We start from the raw sequence: 27,510 nt of genomic DNA on the forward strand, positions 1-27,510 counted from the left end.
CTTGTGTGCCGGGAGATTCCAATTACCTCTCCCAACACTTGCGTCAAGCAGCGAGCCTAGGCCTTTTGGAAGTGAAAGGTAGCGGCAGGCACGATGTAGGGTTACAGGCCATAAGCTCAACTCTCAGAAGTGTGTATGCATGGGAGGCAGATGTCTGCTACCCACTCGGACATGGGAGTTGGAACCTAGCTACACTCCTATTGAAGAAGGATGTTGGAAATCGCTGTATTCAACTCAGATACTCGGGAGTTCAGGCCCAATGCTTACACATGCTTTTCCCACAACCTATCCCAGCCACTAACAGAAGGAGGTTAGCAGGTACGTCTACAGTCAGGCAGGATGCGGGAGGGTTCTGCCCTGTCCTCAGCTCTCACAGGGAAGCATGCCTAGAAGTCAGCTATCAACTAGCTGCATTCTTATGACAGTGTGAAGGTAGCAGTATTCTGAGTAAGGCGGTTCCGAGATTACCACTCTACTGCACCTGGAGATACCCTCCAGGTCTGCATTGTTAACTTGCGTCTCAGAAGCCTGTGGCAAACGTCTCTGGTGAAGACCTGCGAAACTCACTCTGCAGGCAGTGTGGAACTGTGGGGGACTGAGGGTGAGCTCAACTCTCAGAAGTAAGATGCTTTTGGACAAGGCGTTCAGCTACATTCTCACGTATGGAACTTAGTATGTAGCACCTGTCTACCCCAGGAATTACTAGGCTATCGCTGGAATGAGCTTGGAGGCACTAGTCTTGTGTGCCGGGAGATTCCAATTACCTCTCCCAACACTTCCGTCAAACAGCGAGCCTAGGCCTTTTAGAAGTGAAAGGAACCAGCAGGCTGGATGGGGAGGTACAGGCCTTAAGCTCAACTCTCAGAAGTGTGTATGCAGGGGATACAGATGTCTGCTACCCACTCTGACATGGGAGTTGGAAACTACCTACACTCTGATTGAAGAAGGCCATTGGAAATCGCTGTATTCAACTCAGATACACAGGAGTTCAGGCCCAATGCTTACACATGCTTTTCCCGCAACCTCTCTCAGCCACTAACATTAGGATGTTAGCAGCTGCGCCTACAGTCAGGCAGGATGCGGGTGGGTTCTGCCATGTCCTCAGCACTCCCAGGGAAGCATGCCTAGAAGCCAGCTCTCAACTAGCTGCATTCCTATGGCAGTGTGAAGGTAGCAGTATTCTGAGTCAGGAGGTTCCCAGATTACCACTCTACTGCACCTGGAGATACCCTCCAGGTCTGCATTGTTAACTTGCGTCTCAGAAGCCTGTGGCAAACGTCTCTGGTGAAGACCTGCGAAACTCACTCTGCAGGCAGTGTGGAACTGTGAGGGACTGAGGGTGAGCTCAACTCTCAGGAGTAAGATGCTTTTGGACAAGGCGTTCAGCTACCTTCTCACGTATGGAACTTAGTATGTAGCAGCAGTCTACCACACGAATTACTAGGCAATCGCTGGAATGAGCTTGGAGGCCCTAGTCTTGTGTGCCGGGAGATTCCAATTACCTCTCCCAACACTTCCGTCAAACAGCGAACCTAGGCCTTTTAGAAGTGAAAGGAACCAGCAGGCTGGATGGGGAGGTACAGGCCTTAAGCTCAACTCTCAGAAGTGTGTATGCAGGGGAGACAGATGTCTGCTACACACTCTGAGATGGGAGTTGGAAACTAGCTACACTCTGATTGAAGAAGGCCATTGGAAATCGCTGTATTCAACTCAGATACACAGGAGTTCAGGCCCAATGCTTACACATGCTTTTCCCGCAACCTCTCTCAGCCACTAACATTAGGATGTTAGCAGCTGCGCCTACAGTCAGGCAGGATGCGGGTGGGTTCTGCCCTGTCCTCAGCACTCCCAGGGAAGCATGCCTAGAAGCCAGCTCTCAACTAGCTGCATTCTTATGGCAGTGTGAAGGTAGCAGTATTCTGAGTAAGGAGGTTCCCAGATTACCACTCTACTGCACCTGGAGATACCCTCCAGGTCTGCATTGTTAACTTGCGTCTCAGAAGCCTCTGGCAAACGTCTCTGGTGAAGACGTCCGAAACTCACTCTGCAGGCAGTGTGGAACTGTGAGGGACTGAGGGTGAGCTCAACTCTCAGAAGTAAGATGTTTTTGGACAAGGCGTTCAACTACCTACTCACGTATGGAACTTAGTATGTAGCACCAGTCTACCCCAGGAATTACTAGGAAATCGCTTGATTGAGCTTGGAGGCACTCGTCTTGTGTGCCGGGAGATTCCAGTTACCTCTCCCAACACTTGCGTCAAGCAGCGAGCCTAGGCCTTTTGGAAGCGAAAGGTAGCGGCAGGCAGGATGTTGGGTTACAGGCCATAAGCTCAACTCTCACAAGTGTGTATGCATGGGTGGCAGATGTCTGCTACCCCCTCGGACATGGGAGTTGGAACCTAGCTACACTCCTATTGAAGAAGGACTATGGAAATCGCTGTATTCAACTCAGATACACGGGAGTTCAGGCCCAATGCTTACACATGCTTTTCCCACAAACTATCCCAGCCACTAACAGAAGGAGGTTAGCAGGTAAGTCTACAGTCAGGCAGGATGCGGGAGGGTCCTGCCCTGTCCTCAGCTCTCACAGGGAAGCATGCCTTGAAGCCAGCTCTCAACTAGCTGCATTCTTATGACAGTGTGAAGGTAGCAGTATTCTGAGTAAGGAGGTTCCCAGATTACCACTCTACTGCACCTGGAGATACCCTCCAGGTCTGCATTGTTAACTTGCGTCTCAGAGGCCTCTGGCAAACGTCTCTGGTGAAGACGTGCGAAACTCACTCTGCAGGCAGTGTGGAACTGTGAGGGACTGAGGGTCAGCTCAACTCTCAGCAGTAAGATGTTTTTGGACAAGGCGTTCAAATACCTACTCACGTATGGAACTTAGTATGTAGCACCTGTCTACCCCAGGAATTACTAGGCAATCGCTGGAATGAGCTTGGAGGCACTAGTCTTGTGTGCCGGGAGATTCCAATTACATCTCCCAACACTTCCGTCAAACAGCGAGCCTAGGCCTTTTAGAAGTGAAAGGAACCAGCAGGCTGGATGGGGAGGTACAGGCCTTAAGCTCAACTCTCAGAAGTGTGTATGCAGGGGAGACAGATGTCTGCTACCCACTCTGACATGGGAGTTGGAAACTACCTACACTCTGATTGAAGAAGGCCATTGGAAATCGCTGTATTCAACTCAGATACACAGGAGTTCAGGCCCAATGCTTACACATGCTTTTCCCGCAACCTCACTCAGCCACTAACATTAGGATGTTAGCAGCTGCGCCTACAGTCAGGCAGGATGCGGGTGGGTTCTGCCATGTCCTCAGCACTCCCAGGGAAGCATGCCTAGAAGCCAGCTCTCAACTAGCTGCATTCTTATGGCAGTGTGAAGGTAGCAGTATTCTGAGTCAGGAGGTTCCTAGATTACCACTCTACTGCACCTGGAGATACCCTCCAGGTCTGCATTGTTAACTTGCGTCTCAGAAGCCTGTGGCAAACGTCTCTGGTGAAGACCTGCAAAACTCACTCTGCAGGCAGTGTGGAACTGTGAGGGACTGAGGGTGAGCTCAACTCTCAGAAGTAAGATGCTTTTGGACAAGGCGTTCAGCTACCTTCTCACGTATGGAACTTAGTATGTAGCACCAGTCTACCACACGAATTACTAGGCAATCGCTGGAATGAGCTTGGAGGCCCTAGTCTTGTGTGCCGGGAGATTCCAATTACCTCTCCCAACACTTCCGTCAAACAGCGAGCCTAGGCCTTTTAGAAGTGAAAGGAACCAGCAGGCTGGATGGGGAGGTACAGGCCTTAAGCTCAACTCTCAGAAGTGTGTATGCAGGGGAGACAGATGTCTGCTACCCACTCTGACATGGGAGTTGGAAACTAGCTACACTCTGATTGAAGAAGGCCATTGGAAATCGCTGTATTCAACTCAGATACACAGGAGTTCAGGCCCAATGCTTACACATGCTTTTCCCGCAACCTCTCTCAGCCACTAACATTAGGATGTTAGCAGCTGCGCCTACAGTCAGGCAGGATGCGGGTGGGTTCTGCCCTGTCCTCAGCACTCCCAGGGAAGCATGCCTAGAAGCCAGCTCTCAACTAGCTGCATTCTTATGGCAGTGTGAAGGTAGCAGTATTCTGAGTAAGGAGGTTCCCAGATTACCACTCTACTGCACCTGGAGATACCCTCCAGGTCTGCATTGTTAACTTGCGTCTCAGAAGCCTCTGGCAAACGTCTCTGGTGAAGACGTCCGAAACTCACTCTGCAGGCAGTGTGGAACTGTGAGGGACTGAGGGTGAGCTCAACTCTCAGAAGTAAGATGTTTTTGGACAAGGCGTTCAACTACCTACTCACGTATGGAACTTAGTATGTAGCACCAGTCTACCCCAGGAATTACTAGGAAATCGCTTGATTGAGCTTGGAGGCACTCGTCTTGTGTGCCGGGAGATTCCAGTTACCTCTCCCAACACTTGCGTCAAGCAGCGAGCCTAGGCATTTTGGAAGCGAAAGGTAGCGGCAGGCAGGATGTTGGGTTACAGGCCATAAGCTCAACTCTCAGAAGTGTGTATGCATGGGTGGCAGATGTCTGCTACCCACTCGGACATGGGAGTTGGAACCTAGCTACACTCCTATTGAAGAAGGACTTTGGAAATCGCTGTATTCAACTCAGATACACGGGAGTTCAGGCCCAATGCTTACATATGCTTTTCCCACAAACTATCCCAGCCACTAACAGAAGGAGGTTAGCAGGTAAGTCTACAGTCAGGCAGGATGCGGGAGGGTCCTGCCCTGTCCTCAGCTCTCACAGGGAAGCATGCCTTGAAGCAAGCTCTCAACTAGCTGCATTCTTATGACAGTGTGAAGGTAGCAGTATTCTGAGTAAGGAGGTTCCCAGATTACCACTCTACTGCACCTGGAGATACCCTCCAGGTCTGCATTGTTAACTTGCGTCTCAGAGGCCTCTGGCAAACGTCTCTGGTGAAGACGTGCGAAACTCACTCTGCAGGCAGTGTGGAACTGTGAGGGACTGAGGGTCAGCTCAACTCTCAGCAGTAAGATGTTTTTGGACAAGGCGTTCAAATACCTACTCACGTATGGAACTTAGTATGTAGCACCAGTCTACCCCAGGAATTACTGGGAAATCGCTGGATTGAGCTTGGAGGCACTAGTCTTGTTGCCGGGAGATTCCAGTTACCTCTCCCAACACTTCGGTGAAGCAGCGAGCCTAGGCCTTTTGGAAGCGAAAGCTAGCTGCAGGCAGGAGGTAGGGATACAGGCCATAAGCTCAACTCTCAGAAGTGTGTATGCAGGGGAGGCAGATGTCTGCTACCCACTCGTACATGCGAGTGGGAACCTACTACACTCTGATGAAAAAGGACTTTGGAAATCGCTGTATTCAACTCGGATACACGTGGGTTCAGGCACAAAGATTCCACATGCTTTTCTCACAACCTTTCCCTGCCACTAACATGAGGACGTTAGCAGCTCCTTCTACAGTCAAGCAGGATGCCGGAGGGTTGTGCCCTGTCCTTAGCTCTCACAGGGAAGCATGTCTTGAAGCCAGCGGTCAACTAGCTGCATACTTATGGCAGGGTCAAGGTAGCAGTATTCTGAGACAGGAGGTTCCCAGATTACCACTCTACTGCACCTGGAGATACCCTCCAGGTCTGCATTGTTAACTTGCGTCTCAGAGGCCTCTGGCAAACGTCTCTGGTGAAGACGTGCGAAACTCACTCTGCAGGCAGTGTGGAACTGTGAGGGACTGAGGGTCAGCTCAACTCTCAGCAGTAAGATGTTTTTGGACAAGGCGTTCAAATACCTACTCACGTATGGAACTTAGTATGTAGCACCAGTCTACCCCAGGAATTACTAGGCAATCGCTTGATTGAGCTTGGAGGCACTCGTCTTGTGTGCCGGGAGATTCCAATTACCTCTCCCAACACTTGCGTCAAGCAGCGAGCCTAGGCCTTTTGGAAGTGAAAGGTAGCGGCAGGCACGATGTAGGGTTACAGGCCATAAGCTCAACTCTCAGAAGTGTGTATGCATGGGAGGCAGATGTCTGCTACCCACTCGGACATGGGAGTTGGAACCTAGCTACACTCCTATTGAAGAAGGATGTTGGAAATCGCTGTATTCAACTCAGATACTCGGGAGTTCAGGCCCAATGCTTACACATGCTTTTCCCACAACCTATCCCAGCCACTAACAGAAGGAGGTTAGCAGGTACGTCTACAGTCAGGCAGGATGCGGGAGGGTTCTGCCCTGTCCTCAGCTCTCACAGGGAAGCATGCCTAGAAGTCAGCTATCAACTAGCTGCATTCTTATGACAGTGTGAAGGTAGCAGTATTCTGAGTAAGGCGGTTCCGAGATTACCACTCTACTGCACCTGGAGATACCCTCCAGGTCTGCATTGTTAACTTGCGTCTCAGAAGCCTGTGGCAAACGTCTCTGGTGAAGACCTGCGAAACTCACTCTGCAGGCAGTGTGGAACTGTGGGGGACTGAGGGTGAGCTCAACTCTCAGAAGTAAGATGCTTTTGGACAAGGCGTTCAGCTACATTCTCACGTATGGAACTTAGTATGTAGCACCTGTCTACCCCAGGAATTACTAGGCTATCGCTGGAATGAGCTTGGAGGCACTAGTCTTGTGTGCCGGGAGATTCCAATTACCTCTCCCAACACTTCCGTCAAACAGCGAGCCTAGGCCTTTTAGAAGTGAAAGGAACCAGCAGGCTGGATGGGGAGGTACAGGCCTTAAGCTCAACTCTCAGAAGTGTGTATGCAGGGGATACAGATGTCTGCTACCCACTCTGACATGGGAGTTGGAAACTACCTACACTCTGATTGAAGAAGGCCATTGGAAATCGCTGTATTCAACTCAGATACACAGGAGTTCAGGCCCAATGCTTACACATGCTTTTCCCGCAACCTCTCTCAGCCACTAACATTAGGATGTTAGCAGCTGCGCCTACAGTCAGGCAGGATGCGGGTGGGTTCTGCCATGTCCTCAGCACTCCCAGGGAAGCATGCCTAGAAGCCAGCTCTCAACTAGCTGCATTCCTATGGCAGTGTGAAGGTAGCAGTATTCTGAGTCAGGAGGTTCCCAGATTACCACTCTACTGCACCTGGAGATACCCTCCAGGTCTGCATTGTTAACTTGCGTCTCAGAAGCCTGTGGCAAACGTCTCTGGTGAAGACCTGCGAAACTCACTCTGCAGGCAGTGTGGAACTGTGAGGGACTGAGGGTGAGCTCAACTCTCAGGAGTAAGATGCTTTTGGACAAGGCGTTCAGCTACCTTCTCACGTATGGAACTTAGTATGTAGCAGCAGTCTACCACACGAATTACTAGGCAATCGCTGGAATGAGCTTGGAGGCCCTAGTCTTGTGTGCCGGGAGATTCCAATTACCTCTCCCAACACTTCCGTCAAACAGCGAACCTAGGCCTTTTAGAAGTGAAAGGAACCAGCAGGCTGGATGGGGAGGTACAGGCCTTAAGCTCAACTCTCAGAAGTGTGTATGCAGGGGAGACAGATGTCTGCTACACACTCTGAGATGGGAGTTGGAAACTAGCTACACTCTGATTGAAGAAGGCCATTGGAAATCGCTGTATTCAACTCAGATACACAGGAGTTCAGGCCCAATGCTTACACATGCTTTTCCCGCAACCTCTCTCAGCCACTAACATTAGGATGTTAGCAGCTGCGCCTACAGTCAGGCAGGATGCGGGTGGGTTCTGCCCTGTCCTCAGCACTCCCAGGGAAGCATGCCTAGAAGCCAGCTCTCAACTAGCTGCATTCTTATGGCAGTGTGAAGGTAGCAGTATTCTGAGTAAGGAGGTTCCCAGATTACCACTCTACTGCACCTGGAGATACCCTCCAGGTCTGCATTGTTAACTTGCGTCTCAGAAGCCTCTGGCAAACGTCTCTGGTGAAGACGTCCGAAACTCACTCTGCAGGCAGTGTGGAACTGTGAGGGACTGAGGGTGAGCTCAACTCTCAGAAGTAAGATGTTTTTGGACAAGGCGTTCAACTACCTACTCACGTATGGAACTTAGTATGTAGCACCAGTCTACCCCAGGAATTACTAGGAAATCGCTTGATTGAGCTTGGAGGCACTCGTCTTGTGTGCCGGGAGATTCCAGTTACCTCTCCCAACACTTGCGTCAAGCAGCGAGCCTAGGCCTTTTGGAAGCGAAAGGTAGCGGCAGGCAGGATGTTGGGTTACAGGCCATAAGCTCAACTCTCACAAGTGTGTATGCATGGGTGGCAGATGTCTGCTACCCACTCGGACATGGGAGTTGGAACCTAGCTACACTCCTATTGAAGAAGGACTATGGAAATCGCTGTATTCAACTCAGATACACGGGAGTTCAGGCCCAATGCTTACACATGCTTTTCCCACAAACTATCCCAGCCACTAACAGAAGGAGGTTAGCAGGTAAGTCTACAGTCAGGCAGGATGCGGGAGGGTCCTGCCCTGTCCTCAGCTCTCACAGGGAAGCATGCCTTGAAGCCAGCTCTCAACTAGCTGCATTCTTATGACAGTGTGAAGGTAGCAGTATTCTGAGTAAGGAGGTTCCCAGATTACCACTCTACTGCACCTGGAGATACCCTCCAGGTCTGCATTGTTAACTTGCGTCTCAGAGGCCTCTGGCAAACGTCTCTGGTGAAGACGTGCGAAACACACTCTGCAGGCAGTGTGGAACTGTGAGGGACTGAGGGTCAGCTCAACTCTCAGCAGTAAGATGTTTTTGGACAAGGCGTTCAAATACCTACTCACGTATGGAACTTAGTATGTAGCACCTGTCTACCCCAGGAATTACTAGGCAATCGCTGGAATGAGCTTGGAGGCACTAGTCTTGTGTGCCGGGAGATTCCAATTACCTCTCCCAACACTTCCGTCAAACAGCGAGCCTAGGCCTTTTAGAAGTGAAAGGAACCAGCAGGCTGGATGGGGAGGTACAGGCCTTAAGCTCAACTCTCAGAAGTGTGTATGCAGGGGAGACAGATGTCTGCTACCCACTCTGACATGGGAGTTGGAAACTACCTACACTCTGATTGAAGAAGGCCATTGGAAATCACTGTATTCAACTCAGATACACAGGAGTTCAGGCCCAATGCTTACACATGCTTTTCCCGCAACCTCTCTCAGCCACTAACATTAGGATGTTAGCAGCTGCGCCTACAGTCAGGCAGGATGCGGGTGGGTTCTGCCATGTCCTCAGCACTCCCAGGGAAGCATGCCTAGAAGCCAGCTCTCAACTAGCTGCATTCTTATGGCAGTGTGAAGGTAGCAGTATTCTGAGTCAGGAGGTTCCCAGATTACCACTCTACTGCACCTGGAGATACCCTCCAGGTCTGCATTGTTAACTTGCGTCTCAGAAGCCTGTAGCAAACGTCTCTGGTGAAGACCTGCAAAACTCACTCTGCAGGCAGTGTGGAACTGTGAGGGACTGAGGGTGAGCTCAACTCTCAGAAGTAAGATGCTTTTGGACAAGGCGTTCAGCTACCTTCTCACGTATGGAACTTAGTATGTAGCACCAGTCTACCACACGAATTACTAGGCAATCGCTGGAATGAGCTTGGAGGCCCTAGTCTTGTGTGCCGGGAGATTCCAATTACCTCTCCCAACACTTCCGTCAAACAGCGAGCCTAGGCCTTTTAGAAGTTAAAGGAACCAGCAGGCTGGATGGGGAGGTACAGGCCTTAAGCTCAACTCTCAGAAGTGTGTATGCAGGGGAGACAGATGTCTGCTACCCACTCTGACATGGGAGTTGGAAACTAGCTACACTCTGATTGAAGAAGGCCATTGGAAATCGCTGTATTCAACTCAGATACACAGGAGTTCAGGCCCAATGCTTACACATGCTTTTCCCGCAACCTCTCTCAGCCACTAACATTAGGATGTTAGCAGCTGCGCGTACAGTCAGGCAGGATGCGGGTGGGTTCTGCCCTGTCCTCAGCACTCCCAGGGAAGCATGCCTAGAAGCCAGCTCTCTACTAGCTGCATTCTTATGGCAGTGTGAAGGTAGCAGTATTCTGAGTAAGGAGGTTCCCAGATTACCACTCTACTGCACCTGGAGATACCCTCCAGGTCTGCATTGTTAACTTGCGTCTCAGAAGCCTCTGGCAAACGTCTCTGGTGAAGACGTCCGAAACTCACTCTGCAGGCAGTGTGGAACTGTGAGGGACTGAGGGTGAGCTCAACTCTCAGAAGTAAGATGTTTTTGGACAAGGCGTTCAACTACCTACTCACGTATGGAACTTAGTATGTAGCACCAGTCTACCCCAGGAATTAATAGGAAATCGCTTGATTGAGCTTGGAGGCACTCGTCTTGTGTGCCGGGAGATTCCAGTTACCTCTCCCAACACTTGCGTCAAGCAGCGAGCCTAGGCCTTTTGGAAGCGAAAGGTAGCGGCAGGCAGGATGTTGGGTTACAGGCCATAAGCTCAACTCTCAGAAGTGTGTATGCATGGGTGGCAGATGTCTGCTACCCACTCGGACATGGGAGTTGGAACCTAGCTACACTCCTATTGAAGAAGGACTTTGGAAATCGCTGTATTCAACTCAGATACACGGGAGTTCAGGCCCAATGCTTACATATGCTTTTCCCACAAACTATCCCAGCCACTAACAGAAGGAGGTTAGCAGGTACGTCTACAGTCAGGCAGGATGCGGGAGGGTCCTGCCCTGTCCTCAGCTCTCACAGGGAAGCATGCCTTGAAGCCAGCTCTCAACTAGCTGCATTCTTATGACAGTGTGAAGGTAGCAGTATTCTGAGTAAGGAGGTTCCCAGATTACCACTCTACTGCACCTGGAGATACCCTCCAGGTCTGCATTGTTAACTTGCGTCTCAGAGGCCTCTGGCAAACGTCTCTGGTGAAGACGTGCGAAACTCACTCTGCAGGCAGTGTGGAACTGTGAGGGACTGAGGGTCAGCTCAACTCTCAGCAGTAAAATGTTTTTGGACAAGGCGTTCAAATACCTACTCACGTATGGAACTTAGTATGTAGCACCAGTCTACCCCAGGAATTACTGGGAAATCGCTGGATTGAGCTTGGAGGCACTAGTCTTGTTGACGGGAGATTCCAGTTACCTCTCCCAACACTTCGGTGAAGCAGCGAGCCTAGGCCTTTTGGAAGCGAAAGCTAGCTGCAGGCAGGAGGTAGGGATACAGGCCATAAGCTCAACTCTCAGAAGTGTGTATGCAGGGGAGGCAGATGTCTGCTACCCACTCGTACATGCGAGTGGGAACCTACTACACTCTGATGAAAAAGGACTTTGGAAATCGCTGTATTCAACTCGGATACACGTGGGTTCAGGCACAAAGATTCCACATGCTTTTCTCACAACCTTTCCCTGCCACTAACATGAGGACGTTAGCAGCTCCTTCTACAGTCAAGCAGGATGCCGGAGGGTTGTGCCCTGTCCTTAGCTCTCACAGGGAAGCATGTCTTGAAGCCAGCGGTCAACTACCTGCATACTTATGGCAGGGTCAAGGTAGCAGTATTCTGAGACAGGAGGTTCCCAGATTACCACTCTACTGCACCTGGAGATACCCTCCAGGTCTGCATTGTTAACTTGCGTCTCAGAGGCCTCTGGCAAACGTCTCTGGTGAAGACGTGCGAAACTCACTCTGCAGGCAGTGTGGAACTGTGAGGGACTGAGGGTCAGCTCACTCTCAGCAGTAAGATGTTTTTGGACAAGGCGTTCAAATACCTACTCACGTATGGAACTTAGTATGTAGCACCAGTCTACCCCAGGAATTACTAGGAAATCGCTTGATTGAGCTTGGAGGCACTCGTCTTGTGTGCCTGGAGATTCCAATTACCTCTCCCAACACTTGCGTCAAGCAGCGAGCCTAGGCCTTTTGGAAGTGAAAGGTAGCGGCAGGCACGATGTAGGGTTACAGGCCATAAGCTCAACTCTCAGAAGTGTGTATGCATGGGAGGCAGATGTCTGCTACCCACTCGGACATGGGAGTTGGAACCTAGCTACACTCCTATTGAAGAAGGATGTTGGAAATCGCTGTATTCAACTCAGATACTCGGGAGTTCAGGCCCAATGCTTACACCTGCTTTTCCCACAAACTATCCCAGCCACTAACAGAAGGAGGTTAGCAGGTACGTCTACAGTCAGGCAGGATGCGGGAGGGTTCTGCCCTGTCCTCAGCTCTCACAGGGAAGCATGCCTAGAAGCCAGCTCTCAACTAGCTGCATTCTTATGACAGTGTGAAGGTAGCAGTATTCTGAGTAAGGCGGTTCCGAGATTACCACTCTACTGCACCTGGAGATACCCTCCAGGTCTGCATTGTTAACTTGCGTCTCAGAAGCCTGTGGCAAACGTCTCTGGTGAAGACCTGCGAAACTCACTCTGCAGGCAGTGTGGAACTGTGGGGGACTGAGGGTGAGCTCAACTCTCAGAAGTAAGATGCTTTTGGACAAGGCGTTCAGCTACATTCTCACGTATGGAACTTAGTATGTAGCACCTGTCCATACAGGAATTACTAGGCTATCGCTGGAATGAGCTTGGAGGCACTAGTCTTGTGTGCCGGGAGTTCCAATTACTTCTCCCAACACTTCCGTCAAACAGCGAGCCTAGGCCTTTTAGAAGTGAAAGGAACCAGCAGGCTGGATGGGGAGGTACAGGCCTTAAGCTCAACTCTCAGAAGTGTGTATGCAGGGGAGACAGATGTCTGCTACCCACTCTGACATGGGAGTTGGAAACTACCTACACTCTGATTGAAGAAGGCCATTGGAAATCGCTGTATTCAACTCAGATACACAGGAGTTCAGGCCCAATGCTTACACATGCTTTTCCCGCAACCTCTCTCAGCCACTAACATTAGGATGTTAGCAGCTGCGCCTACAGTCAGGCAGGATGCGGGTGGGTTCTGCCATGTCCTCAGCACTCCCAGGGAAGCATGCCTAGAAGCCAGCTCTCAACTAGCTGCATTCTTATGGCAGTGTGAAGGTAGCAGTATTCTGAGTCAGGAGGTTCCAAGATTACCACTCTACTGCACCTGGAGATACCCTCCAGGTCTGCATTGTTAACTTGCGTCTCAGAAGCCTGTGGCAAACGTCTCTGGTGAAGACCTGCAAAACTCACTCTGCAGGCAGTGTGGAACTGTGAGGGACTGAGGGTGAGCTCAACTCTCAGAAGTAAGATGCTTTTGGACAAGGCGTTCAGCTACCTTCTCACGTATGGAACTTAGTATGTAGCACCAGTCTACCACACGAATTACTAGGCAATCGCTGGAATGAGCTTGGAGGCCCTAGTCTTGTGTGCCGGGAGATTCCAATTACCTCTCCCAACACTTCCGTCAAACAGCGAGCCTAGGCCTTTTAGAAGTTAAAGGAACCAGCAGGCTGGATGGGGAGGTACAGGCCTTAAGCTCAACTCTCTGAAGTGTGTATGCAGGGGAGACAGATGTCTGCTACCCACTCTGACATGGGAGTTGGAAACTAGCTACACTCTGATTGAAGAAGGCCATTGGAAATCGCTGTATTCAACTCAGATACACAGGAGTTCAGGCCCAATGCTTACACATGCTTTTCCCGCAACCTCTCTCAGCCACTAACATTAGGATGTTAGCAGCTGCGCGTACAGTCAGGCAGGATGCGGGTGGGTTCTGCCCTGTCCTCAGCACTCCCAGGGAAGCATGCCTAGAAGCCAGCTCTCTACTAGCTGCATTCTTATGGCAGTGTGAAGGTAGCAGTATTCTGAGTAAGGAGGTTCCCAGATTACCACTCTACTGCACCTGGAGATACCCTCCCGGTCTGCATTGTTAACTTGCGTCTCAGAAGCCTCTGGCAAACGTCTCTGGTGAAGACGTCCGAAACTCACTCTGCAGGCAGTGTGGAACTGTGAGGGACTGAGGGTGAGCTCAACTCTCAGAAGTAAGATGTTTTTGGACAAGGCGTTCAACTACCTACTCACGTATGGAACTTAGTATGTAGCACCAGTCTACCCCAGGAATTACTAGGAAATCGCTTGATTGAGCTTGGAGGCACTCGTCTTGTGTGCCGGGAGATTCCAGTTACCTCTCCCAACACTTGCGTCAAGCAGCGAGCCTAGGCCTTTTGGAAGCGAAAGGTAGCGGCAGGCAGGATGTTGGGTTACAGGCCATAAGCTCAACTCTCAGAAGTGTGTATGCATGGGTGGCAGATGTCTGCTACCCACTCGGACATGGGAGTTGGAACCTAGCTACACTCCTATTGAAGAAGGACTTTGGAAATCGCTGTATTCAACTCAGATACACGGGAGTTCAGGCCCAATGCTTACATATGCTTTTCCCACAAACTATCCCAGCCACTAACAGAAGGAGGTTAGCAGGTACGTCTACAGTCAGGCAGGATGCGGGAGGGTCCTGCCCTGTCCTCAGCTCTCACAGGGAAGCATGCCTTGAAGCCAGCTCTCAACTAGCTGCATTCTTATGACAGTGTGAAGGTAGCAGTATTCTGAGTAAGGCGGTTCCGAGATTACCACTCTACTGCACCTGGAGATACCCTCCAGGTCTGCATTGTTAACTTGCGTCTCAGAAGCCTGTGGCAAACGTCTCTGGTGAAGACCTGCGAAACTCACTCTGCAGGCAGTGTGGAACTGTGAGGGACTGAGGGTGAGCTCAACTCTCAGCAGTAAGATGATTTTGGACAAGGCGTTCAGCTACCTTCTCACATATGGAACTTAGTATGTAGCACCAGTCTACCCCAGGAATTACTGGGAAATCGCTGGATTGAGCTTGGAGGCACTAGTCTTGTTGCCGGGAGATTCCAGTTACCTCTCCCAACACTTCGGTGAAGCAGCGAGCCTAGGCCTTTTGGAAGCGAAAGCTAGCTGCAGGCAGGAGGTAGGGATACAGGCCATAAGCTCAACTCTCAGAAGTGTGTATGCATGGGAGGCAGATGTCTGCTACCCACTCGTACATGCGAGTGCGAACCTACTACACTCTGATGAAAAAGGACTTTGGAAATCGCTGTATTCAACTCAGATACACGTGGGTTCAGGCACAACGATTCCACATGCTTTTCTCACAACCTTTCCCTGCCACTAACATGAGGACGTTAGCAGCTCCTTCTACAGTCAAGCAGGATGCGGGAGGGTTGTGCCCTGTCCTTAGCTCTCACAGGGAAGCATGTCTTGAAGCCAGCGGTCAACTAGCTGCATACTTATGGCAGGGTCAAGGTAGCAGTATTCTGAGACAGGAGGTTCCCAGATTACCACTCTACTGCACCTGGAGATACCCTCCAGGTCTGCATTGTTAACTTGCGTCTCAGAGGCCTCTGGCAAACGTCTCTGGTGAAGACGTGCGAAACTCACTCTGCAGGCAGTGTGGAACTGTGAGGGACTGAGGGTCAGCTCAACTCTCAGCAGTAAGATGTTTTTGGACAAGGCGTTCAAATACCTACTCACGTATGGAACTTAGTATGTAGCACCGGTCTACCCCAGGAATTACTAGGAAATCGCTTGATTGAGCTTGGAGGCACTCGTCTTGTGTGCCGGGAGATTCCAATTACCTCTCCCAACACTTGCGTCAAGCAGCGAGCCTAGGCCTTTTGGAAGCCAAAGGTAGCGGCAAGCACGATGTAGGGTTACAGGCCATAAGCTCAACTCTCAGAAGTGTGTATGCATGGGAGGCAGATGTCTGCTACCCACTCGGACATGGGAGTTGGAACCTAGCAACACTCCTATTGAAGAAGGATGTTGGAAATCGCTGTATTCAACTCAGATACTCGGGAGTTCAGGCCCAATGCTTACACATGCTTTTCCCACAACCTATCCCAGCCACTAACAGAAGGAGGTTAGCAGGTACGTCTACAGTCAGGCAGGATGCGGGAGGGTTCTGCCCTGTCCTCAGCTCTCACAGGGAAGCATGCCTAGAAGCCAGCTCTCAACTAGCTGCATTCTTATGACAGTGTGAAGGTAGCAGTATTCTGAGTAAGGCGGTTCCGAGATTACCACTCTACTGCACCTGGAGATACCCTCCAGGTCTGCATTGTTAACTTGCGTCTCAGAAGCCTGTGGCAAACGTCTCTGGTGAAGACCTGCGAAACTCACTCTGCAGGCAGTGTGGAACTGTGAGGGACTGAGGGTGAGCTCAACTCTCAGAAGTAAGATGGTTTTGGACAAGGCGTTCAGCTACATTCTCACGTATGGAACTTAGTATGTAGCACCTGTCTACCCCAGGAATTACTAGGCAATCGCTGGAATGAGCTTGGAGGCACTAGTCTTGTGTGCCGGGAGATTCCAATTACCTCTCCCAACACTTCCGTCAAACAGCGAGCCTAGGCCTTTTAGAAGTGAAAGGAACCAGCAGGCTGGATGGGGAGGTACAGGCCTTAAGCTCAACTCTCAGAAGTGTGTATGCAGGGGAGATAGATGTCTGCTACCCACTCTGACATTGGAGTTGGAAACTGCCTACACTCTGATTGAAGAAGGCCATTGGAAATCACTGTATTCAACTCAGATACCCAGGAGTTAAGGCCCAATGCTTACACATGCTTTTCCCGCAACCTCTCTCAGCCACTAACATTAGGATGTTAGCAGCTGCGCCTACAGTCAGGCAGGATGCGGGTGGGTTCTGCCATGTCCTCAGCACTCCCAGGGAAGCATGCCTAGAAGCCAGCTCTCAACTAGCTGCATTCTTATGGCAGTGTGAAGGTAGCAGTATTCTGAGTCAGGAGGTTCCAAGATTACCACTCTACTGCACCTGGAGATACCCTCCAGGTCTGCATTGTTAACTTGCGTCTCAGAAGCAAACGTCTCTGATGAAGACCTGCAAAACTCACTCTGCAGGCAGTGTGGAACTGTGAGGGACTGAGGGTGAGCTCAACTCTCAGAAGTAAGATGCTTTTGGACAAGGCGTTCAGCTACCTTCTCACGTATGGAACTTAGTATGTAGCACCAGTCTACCACACGAATTACTAGGCAATCGCTGGAATGAGCTTGGAGGCCCTAGTCTTGTGTGCCGGGAGATTCCAATTACCTCTCCCAACACTTCCGTCAAACAGCGAGCCTAGGCCTTTTAGAAGTGAAAGGAACTAGCAGGCTGGATGGGGAGGTACAGGCCTTAAGCTCAACTCTCAGAAGTGTGTATGCAGGGGAGACAAATGTCTGCTACCCACTCTGACATGGGAGTTGGAAACTAGCTACACTCTGATTGAAGAAGGCCATTGGAAATCGCTGTATTCAACTCAGATACACAGGAGTTCAGGCCCAATGCTTACACATGCTTTTCCCGCAACCTCTCTCAGCCACTCACATTAGGATGTTAGCAGTTGCGCGTACAGTCAGGCAGGATGCGGGTGGGTTCTGCCCTGTCCTCAGCACTCCCAGGGAAGCATGCCTAGAAGCCAGCTCTCAACTAGCTGCATTCTTATGGCAGTGTGAAGGTAGCAGTATTCTGAGTCAGGAGGTTCCCAGATTACCACTCTACTGCACCTGGAGATACCCTCCAGGTCTGCATTGTTAACTTGCGTCTCAGAAGCCTCTGGCAAACGTCTCTGGTGAAGACGTCCGAAACTCACTCTGCAGGCAGTGTGGAACTGTGAGGGACTGAGGGTGAGCTCAACTCTCAGAAGTAAGATGTTTTTGGACAAGGCGTTCAACTACCTACTCACGTATGGAACTTAGTATGTAGCACCAGTCTACCCCAGGAATTACTAGGAAATCGCTTGATTGAGCTTGGAGGCACTCGTCTTGTGTGCCGGGAGATTCCAGTTACCTCTCCCAACACTTGCGTCAAGCAGCGAGCCTAGGCCTTTTGGAAGCGAAAGGTAGCGGCAGGCAGGATGTTGGGTTACAGGCCATAAGCTCAACTCTCAGAAGTGTGTATGCATGGGTGGCAGATGTCTGCTACCCACTCGGACATGGGAGTTGGAACCTAGCTACACTCCTATTGAAGAAGGACTTTGGAAATCGCTGTATTCAACTCAGATACACGGGAGTTCAGGCCCAATGCTTACACATGCTTTTCCCACAAACTATCCCAGCCACTAACAGAAGGAGGTTAGCAGGTAAGTCTACAGTCAGGCAGGATGCGGGAGGGTCCTGCCCTGTCCTCAGCTCTCACAGGGAAGCATGCCTTGAAGCCAGCTCTCAACTAGCTGCATTCTTATGACAGTGTGAAGGTAGCAGTATTCTGAGTAAGGCGGTTCCGAGATTACCACTCTACTGCACCTGGAGATACCCTCCAGGTCTGCATTGTTAACTTGCGTCTCAGAAGCCTGTGGCAAACGTCTCTGCTGAAGACCTGCGAAACTCACTCTGCAGGCAGTGTGGAACTGTGAGGGACTGAGGGTGAGCTCAACTCTCAGAAGTAAGATGCTTTTGGACAAGGCGTTCAGCTACCTTCTCACGTATGGAACTTAGTATGTAGCACCAGTCTACCACACGAATTACTAGGCAATCGCTGGAATGAGCTTGGAGGCCCTAGTCTTGTGTGCCGGGAGATTCCAATTACCTCTCCCAACACTTCCATCAAACAGCGAGCCTAGGCCTTTTAGAAGTGAAAGGATCCAGCAGGCTGGATGGGGAGGTACAGGCCTTAAGCTCAACTCTCAGAAGTGTGTATGCAGGGGAGACAGATGTCTGCTACCCACTCTGACATGGGAGTTGGAAACTAGCTACACTCTGATTGAAGAAGGCCATTGGAAATCGCTGTATTCAACTCAGATACACAGGAGTTCAGGCCCAATGCTTACACATGCTTTTCCCGCAACCTCTCTCAGCCACTAACATTAGGATGTTAGCAGCTGCGCCTACAGTCAGGCAGGATGCGGGTGGGTTCTGCCCTGTCCTCAGCACTCCCAGGGAAGCATGCCTAGAAGCCAGCTCTCAACTAGCTGCATTCTTATGGCAGTGTGAAGGTAGCAGTATTCTGAGTCAGGAGGTTCCAAGATTACCACTCTACTGCACCTGGAGATACCCTCCAGGTCTGCATTGTTAACTTGCGTCTCAGAAGCCTGTGGCAAACGTCTCTGGTGAAGACCTGCGAAACTCACTCTGCAGGGAGTGTGGAACTGTGAGGGACTGAGGGTGAGCTCAACTCTCAGAAGTAAGATGCTTTTGGACAAGGCGTTCAGCTACCTTCTCACGTATGGAACTTAGTATGTAGCACCAGTCTACCACACGAATTACTAGGCAATCGCTGGAATGAGCTTGGAGGCACTAGTCTTGTGTGCCGGGAGATTCCAATTACCTCTCCCAACACTTCCGTCAAACAGCGAGCCTAGGCCTTTTAGAAGTGAAAGGAACCAGCAGGCTGGATGGGGAGGTACAGGCCTTAAGCTCAACTCTCAGAAGTGTGTATGCAGGGGAGACAGATGTCTGCTACCCACTCTGAGATGGGAGTTGGAAACTAGCTACAGTCTGATTGAAGAAGGCCATTGGAAATCGCTGTATTCAACTCAGATACACAGGAGTTCAGGCCCAATGCTTACACATGCTTTTCCCGCAACCTCTCTCAGCCACTAACATTAGGATGTTAGCAGCTGCGCCTACAGTCAGGCAGGATGCGGGTGGGTTCTGCCCTGTCCTCAGCACTCCCAGGGAAGCATGCCTAGAAGCCAGCTCTCAACTAGCTGCATTCTTATGGCAGTGTGAAGGTAGCAGTATTCTGAGTCCGGAGGTTCCAAGATTACCACTCTACTGCACCTGGAGATACCCTCCAGGTCTGCATTGTTAACTTGCGTCTCTGAAGCCTGTGGCAAACGTCTCTGGTGAAGACCTGCGAAACTCACTCTGCAGGCAGTGTGGAACTGTGAGGGACTGAGGGTGAGCTCAACTCTCAGAAGTAAGATGCTTTTGGACAAGGCGTTCAGCTACCTTCTCACGTATGGAACTTAGTATGTAGCACCAGGCTACCACACGAATTACTAGGCAATCGCTGGAATGAGCTTGGAGGCCCTAGTCTTGTGTGCCGGGAGATTCCAATTACCTCTCCCAACACTTCCGTCAAACAGCGAGCCTAGGCCTTTTAGAAGTGAAAGGAACCAGCAGGCTGGATGGGGAGGTACAGGCCTTAAGCTCAACTCTCAGAAGTGTGTATGCAGGGGAGACAGATGTCTGCTACCCACTCTGACATGGGAGTTGGAAACTAGCTACACTCTGATTGAAGAAGGCCATTGGAAATCGCTGTATTCAACTCAGATACACAGGAGTTCAGGCCCAATGCTTACACATGCTTTTCCCGCAACCTCTCTCAGCCACTAACATTAGGATGTTAGCAGCTGCGCCTACAGTCAGGCAGGATGCGGGTGGGTTCTGCCCTGTCCTCAGCACTCCCAGGGAAGCATGCCTAGAAGCCAGCTCTCAACTAGCTGCATTCTTATGGCAGTATGAAGGTAGAAGTATTCTGAGTAAGGAGGTTCCCAGATTACCACTCTACTGCACCTGGAGATACCCTCCAGGTCTGCATTGTTAACTTGCCTCTCAGAAGCCTCTGGCAAACGTCTCTGGTGAAGACGTCCGAAACTCACTCTGCAGGCAGTGTGGAACTGTGAGGGACTGAGGGTGAGCTCAACTCTCAGAAGTAAGATGTTTTTGGACAAGGCGTTCAACTACCTACTCATGTATGGAACTTAGTATGTAGCACCAGTCTACCCCAGGAATTACTAGGAAATCGCTTGATTGAGCTTGGAGGCACTCGTCTTGTGTGCCGGGAGATTCCAGTTACCTCTCCCAACACTTCGGTGAAGCAGCGAGCCTAGGCCTTTTGGAAGCGAAAGCTAGCTGCAGGCAGGAGGTAGGGATACAGGCCATAAGCTCAACTCTCAGAAGTGTGTATGCATGGGAGGCAGATGTCTGCTACCCACTCGTACATGCGAGTGGGAACCTACTACACTCTGATGAAAAAGGACTTTGGAAATCGCTGTATTCAACTCAGATACACGTGGGTTCAGGCACAACGATTCCACATGCTTTTCTCACAACCTTTCCCTGCCACTAACATGAGGACGTTAGCAGCTCCTTCTACAGTCAAGCAGGATGCGGGAGGGTTGTGCCCTGTCCTTAGCTCTCACAGGGAAGCATGTCTTGAAGCCAGCAGTCAACTAGCTGCATACTTATGGCAGGGTCAAGGTAGCAGTATTCTGAGACAGGAGGTTCCCAGATTACCACTCTACTGCACCTGGAGATACCCTCCAGGTCTGCATTGTTAACTTGCGTCTCAGAAGCCTGTGGCAAACGTCTCTGGTGAAGACCTGCGAAACTCACTCTGCAGGCAGTGTGGAACTGTGAGGGACTGAGGGTGAGCTCAACTCTCAGAAGTAAGATGCTTTTGGACAAGGCGTTCAGCTACATTCTCACGTATGGAACTTAGTATGTAGCACCTGTCTACCCCAGGAATTACTAGGCTATCGCTGGAATGAGCTTGGAGGCACTAGTCTTGTGTGCCGGGAGATTCCAATTACCTCTCCCAACACTTCCGTCAAACAGCGAGCCTAGGCCTTTTAGAAGTGAAAGGAACCAGCAGGCTGGATGGGGAGGTACAGGCCTTAAGCTCAACTCTCAGAAGTGTGTATGCAGGGGAGACAGATGTCTGCTACCCACTCTGACATGGGAGTTGGAAACTAGCTACACTCTGATTGAAGAAGGCCATTGGAAATCGCTGTATTCAACTCAGATACACAGGAGTTCAGGCCCAATGCTTACACATGCTTTTCCCGCAACCTCTCTCAGCCACTAACATTAGGATGTTAGCAGCTGCGCCTACAGTCAGGCAGGATGCGGGTGGGTTCTGCCCTGTCCTCAGCACTCCCAGGGAAGCATGCCTAGAAGCCAGCTCTCAACTAGCTGCATTCTTATGGCAGTGTGAAGGTAGCAGTATTCTGAGTAAGGGGTTCCCAGATTACCACTCTAATGCACCTGGAGATACCCTCCAGGTCTGCATTGTTAACTTGCGTCTCAGAAGCCTCTGGCAAACGTCTCTGGTGAAGACGTCCGAAACTCACTCTGCAGGCAGTGTGGAACTGTGAGGGACTGAGGGTGAGCTCAACTCTCAGAAGTAAGATGTTTTTGGACAAGGCGTTCAACTACCTACTCACGTATGGAACTTAGTATGTAGCACCAGTCTACCCCAGGAATTACTAGGAAATCGCTTGATTGAGCTTGGAGGCACTCGTCTTGTGTGCCGGGAGATTCCAGTTACCTCTACCAACACTTGCGTCAAGCAGCGAGCCTAGGCCTTTTGGAAGCGAAAGCTAGCTGCAGGCAGGAGGTAGGGATACAGGCCATAAGCTCTACTCTCAGAAGTGTGTATGCATGGGAGGCAGATGTCTGCTACCCACTCGTACATGCGAGTGGGAACCTACTACACTCTGATGAAAAAGGACTTTGGAAATCGCTGTATTCAACTCAGATACACGTGGGTTCAGGCACAACGATTCCACATGCTTTTCTCACAACCTTTCCCTGCCACTAACATGAGGACGTTAGCAGCTCATTCTACAGTCAAGCAGGATGCGGGAGGGTTGTGCCCTGTCCTTAGCTCTCACAGGGAAGCATGTCTTGAAGCCAGCGGTCAACTAGCTGCATACTTATGGCAGGGTCAAGGTAGCAGTATTCTGAGACAGGAGGTTCCCAGATTACCACTCTACTGCACCTGGAGATACCCTCCAGGTCTGCATTGTTAACTTGCGTCTCAGAGGCCTCTGGCAAACGTCTCTGGTGAAGACGTGCGAAACTCACTCTGCAGGCAGTGTGGAACTGTGAGGGACTGAGGGTCAGCTCAACTCTCAGCAGTAAGATGTTTTTGGACAAGGCGTTGAAATACCTACTCACGTATGGAACTTAGTATGTAGCACCAGTCTACCCCAGGAATTACTAGGAAATCGCTTGATTGAGCTTGGAGGCACTCGTCTTGTGTGCCGGGAGATTCCAGTTACCTCTCCCAACACTTGCGTCAAGCAGCGAGCCTAGGCCTTTTGGAAGCGAAAGGTAGCGGCAGGCAGGATGTTGGGTTACAGGCCATAAGCTCAACTCTCAGAAGTGTGTATGCATGGGTGGCAGATGTCTGCTACCCACTCGGACATGGGAGTTGGAACCTAGCTACACTCCTATTGAAGAAGGACTTTGGAAATCGCTGTATTCAACTCAGATACACGGGAGTTCAGGCCCAATGCTTACACATGCTTTTCCCACAAACTATCCCAGCCACTAACAGAAGGAGGTTAGCAGGTAAGTCTACAGTCAGGCAGGATGCGGGAGGGTCCTGCCCTGTCCTCAGCTCTCACAGGAAAGCATGCCTAGAAGCCAGCTCTCAACTAGCTGCATTCTTATGACAGTGTGAAGGTAGCAGTATTCTGAGTAAGGCGGTTCCGAGATTACCACTCTACTGCACCTGGAGATACCCTCCAGGTCTGCATTGTTAACTTGCGTCTCAGAAGCCTGTGGCAAACGTCTCTGGTGAAGACCTGCGAAACTCACTCTGCAGGCAGTGTGGAACTGTGAGGGACTGAGGGTGAGCTCAACTCTCAGAAGTAAGATGCTTTTGGACAAGGCGTTCAGCTACATTCTCACGTATGGAACTTAGTATGTAGCAGCAGTCTACCACACGAATTACTAGCCAATCGCTGGAATGAGCTTGGAGGCCCTAGTCTTGTGTGCCGGGAGATTCCAATTACCTCTCCCAACACTTCCGTCAAACAGCGAGCCTAGGCCTTTTAGAAGTGAAAGGAACCAGCAGGCTGGATGGGGAGGTACAGGCCTTAAGCTCAACTCTCAGAAGTGTGTATGCAGGGGAGACAGATGTCTGCTACCCACTCTGACATGGGAGTTGGAAACTACCTACACTCTGATTGAAGAAGGCCATTGGAAATCGCTGTATTCAACTCAGATACACAGGAGTTCAGGCCCAATGCTTACACATGCTTTTCCCGCAACCTCTCTCAGCCACTAACATTAGGATGTTAGCAGCTGCGCCTACAGTCAGGCAGGATGCGGGTGGGTTCTGCCCTGTCCTCAGCACTCCCAGGGAAGCATGCCTAGAAGCCAGCTCTCAACTAGCTGCATTCTTATGGCAGTGTGAAGGTAGCAGTATTCTGAGTAAGGAGGTTCCCAGATTACCACTCTACTGCACCTGGAGATACCCTCCAGGTCTGCATTGTTAACTTGCGTCTCAGAAGCCTCTGGCAAACGTCTCTGGTGAAGACGTCCGAAACTCACTCTGCAGGCAGTGTGGAACTGTGAGGGACTGAGGGTGAGCTCAACTCTCAGAAGTAAGATGTTTTTGGACAAGGCGTTCAACTACCTACTCACGTATGGAACTTAGTATGTAGCACCAGTCTACCCCAGGAATTACTAGGAAATCGCTTGATTGAGCTTGGAGGCACTCGTCTTGTGTGCCGGGAGATTCCAGTTACCTCTCCCAACACTTGCGTCAAGCAGCGAGCCTAGGCCTTTTGGAAGCGAAAGGTAGAGGCAGGCAGGATGTTGGGTTACAGGCCATAAGCTCAACTCTCAGAAGTGTGTATGCATGGGTGGCAGATGTCTGCTACCCACTCGGACATGGGAGTTGGAACCTAGCTACACTCCTATTGAAGAAGGACTTTGGAAATCGCTGTATTCAACTCAGATACACGGGAGTTCAGGCCCAATGCTTACACATGCTTTTCCCACAAACTATCCCAGCCACTAACAGAAGGAGGTTAGCAGGTAAGTCTACAGTCAGGCAGGATGCGGGAGGGTCCTGCCCTGTCCTCAGCTCTCACAGGGAAGCATGCCTAGAAGCCAGCTCTCAACTAGCTGCATTCTTATGACAGTGTGAAGGTAGCAGTATTCTGAGTAAGGAGGTTCCCAGATTACCACTCTACTGCACCTGGAGATACCCTCCAGGTCTGCATTGTTAACTTGCGTCTCAGAGGCCTCTGGCAAACGTCTCTGGTGAAGACGTGCGAAACTCACTCTGCAGGCAGTGTGGAACTGTGAGGGACTGAGGGTCAGCTCAACTCTCAGCAGTAAGATGTTTTTGGACAAGGCGTTCAAATACCTACTCACGTATGGAACTTAGTATGTAGCACCAGTCTACCCCAGGAATTACTGGGAAATCGCTGGATTGAGCTTGGAGGCACTAGTCTTGTTGCCGGGAGATTCCAGTTACCTCTCCCAACACTTCGGTGAAGCAGCGAGCCTAGGCCTTTTGGAAGCGAAATCTAGCTTCAGGCAGGAGGTAGGGTTACAGGCCATAAGCTCAACTCTCAGAAGTGTGTATGCATGGGAGGCAGATATCTGCTACCCACTCGTACATGCGAGTGGGAACCTACTACACTCTGATGAAAAAGGGCTTTGGAAATTGCTGTATTCAACTCAGATACACGTGGGTTCAGGCACAACGATTCCACATGCTTTTCTCACAACCTTTCCCTGCCACTAACATGAGGACGTTAGCAGCTCCTTCTACAGTCAAGCAGGATGCGGGAGGGTTGTGCCCTGTCCTTAGCTCTCACAGGGAAACATGTCTTGAAGCCAGCGGTCAACTAGCTGCATACTTATGGCAGGGTCAAGGTAGCAGTATTCTGAGACAGGAGGTTCCCAGATTACCACTCTACTGCAGCTGGAGATACCCTCCAGGTCTGCATTGTTAACTTGCGTCTCAGAGGCCTCTGGCAAACGTCTCTGGTGAAGACGTGCGAAACTCACTCTGCAGGCAGTGTGGAACTGTGAGGGACTGAGGGTGAGCTCAACTCTCAGAAGTAAGATGCTTTTGGACAAGGCGTTCAGCTACATTCTCACGTATGGAACTTAGTATGTAGCACCTGTCTACCCCAGGAATTACTAGGCTATCGCTGGAATGAGCTTGGAGGCACTAGTCTTGTGTGCCGGGAGATTCCAATTACCTCTCCCAACACTTCCGTCAAACAGCGAGCCTAGGCCTTTTAGAAGTGAAAGGAACCAGCAGGCTGGATGGGGAGGTACAGGCCTTAAGCTCAACTCTCAGAAGTGTGTATGCAGGGGAGACAGATGTCTGCTACCCACTCTGACATGGGAGTTGGAAACTACCTACACTCTGATTGAAGAAGGCCATTGGAAATCGCTGTATTCAACTCAGATACACAGGAGTTCAGGCCCAATACTTACACATGCTTTTCCCGCAACCTCTCTCAGCCACTAACATTAGGATGTTAGCAGCTGCGCCTACAGTCAGGCAGGATGCGGGTGGGTTCTGCCCTGTCCTCAGCACTCCCAGGGAAGCATGCCTAGAAGCCAGCTCTCAACTAGCTGCATTCTTATGGCAGTGTGAAGGTAGCAGTATTCTGAGTAAGGAGGTTCCCAGATTACCACTCTACTGCACCTGGAGATACCCTCCAGGTCTGCATTGTTAACTTGCGTCTCAGAAGCCTCTGGCAAACGTCTCTGGTGAAGACGTCCGAAACTCACTCTGCAGGCAGTGTGGAACTGTGAGGGACTGAGGGTGAGCTCAACTCTCAGAAGTAAGATGTTTTTGGACAAGGCGTTCAACTACCTACTCACGTACGGAACTTAGTATGTAGCACCAGTCTACCCCAGGAATTACTAGGATATCGCTTGATTGAGCTTGGAGGCACTCGTCTTGTGTGCCGGGAGATTCCAGTTACCTCTCCCAACACTTGCGTCAAGCAGCGAGCCTAGGCCTTTTGGAAGCGAAAGGTAGCGGCAGGCAGGATGTTGGGTTACAGGCCATAAGCTCAACTCTCAGAAGTGTGTATGCATGGGTGGCAGATGTCTGCTACCCACTCGGACATGGGAGTTGGAACCTAGCTACACTCCTATTGAAGAAGGACTTTGGAAATCGCAGTATTCAACTCAGATACAAGGGAGTTCAGGCCCAATGCTTACACATGCTTTTCCCACAAACTATCCCAGCCACTAACAGAAGGAGGTTAGCAGGTAAGTCTACAGTCAGGCAGGATGCGGGAGGGTCCTGCCCTGTCCTCAGCTCTCACAGGGAAGCATGCCTAGAAGCCAGCTCTCAACTAGCTGCATTCTTATGACAGTGTGAAGGTAGCAGTATTCTGAGTAAGGCGGTTCCGAGATTACCACTCTACTGCACCTGGAGATACCCTCCAGGTCTGCATTGTTAACTTGCGTCTCAGAAGCCTCTGGCAAACGTCTCTGGTGAAGACCTGCGAAACTCACTCTGCAGGCAGTGTGGAACTGTGAGGGACTGAGGGTCAGCTCAACTCTCAGAAGTAAGATGCTTTTGGACAAGGCGTTCAGCTACATTCTCACGTATGGAACTTAGTATGTAGCACCTGTCTACCCCAGGAATTACTAGGCTATCGCTGGAATGAGCTTGGAGGCACTAGTCTTGTGTGCCGGGAGATTCCAATTACCTCTCCCAACACTTCCGTCAAACAGCGAGCCTAGGCCTTTTAGAAGTGAAAGGAACCAGCAGGCTGGATGGGGAGGTACAGGCCTTAAGCTCAACTCTCAGAAGTGTGTATGCAGGGGAGACAGATGTCTGCTACCCACTCTGACATGGGAGTTGGAAACTACCTACACTCTGATTGAAGAAGGCCATTGGAAATCGCTGTATTC

The sequence above is a fragment of the Canis lupus genome, chromosome 28 (genome assembly GCF_048164855.1).
Source record: "Canis lupus baileyi chromosome 28, mCanLup2.hap1, whole genome shotgun sequence".
Lineage (NCBI taxonomy): Eukaryota > Metazoa > Chordata > Mammalia > Carnivora > Canidae > Canis > Canis lupus.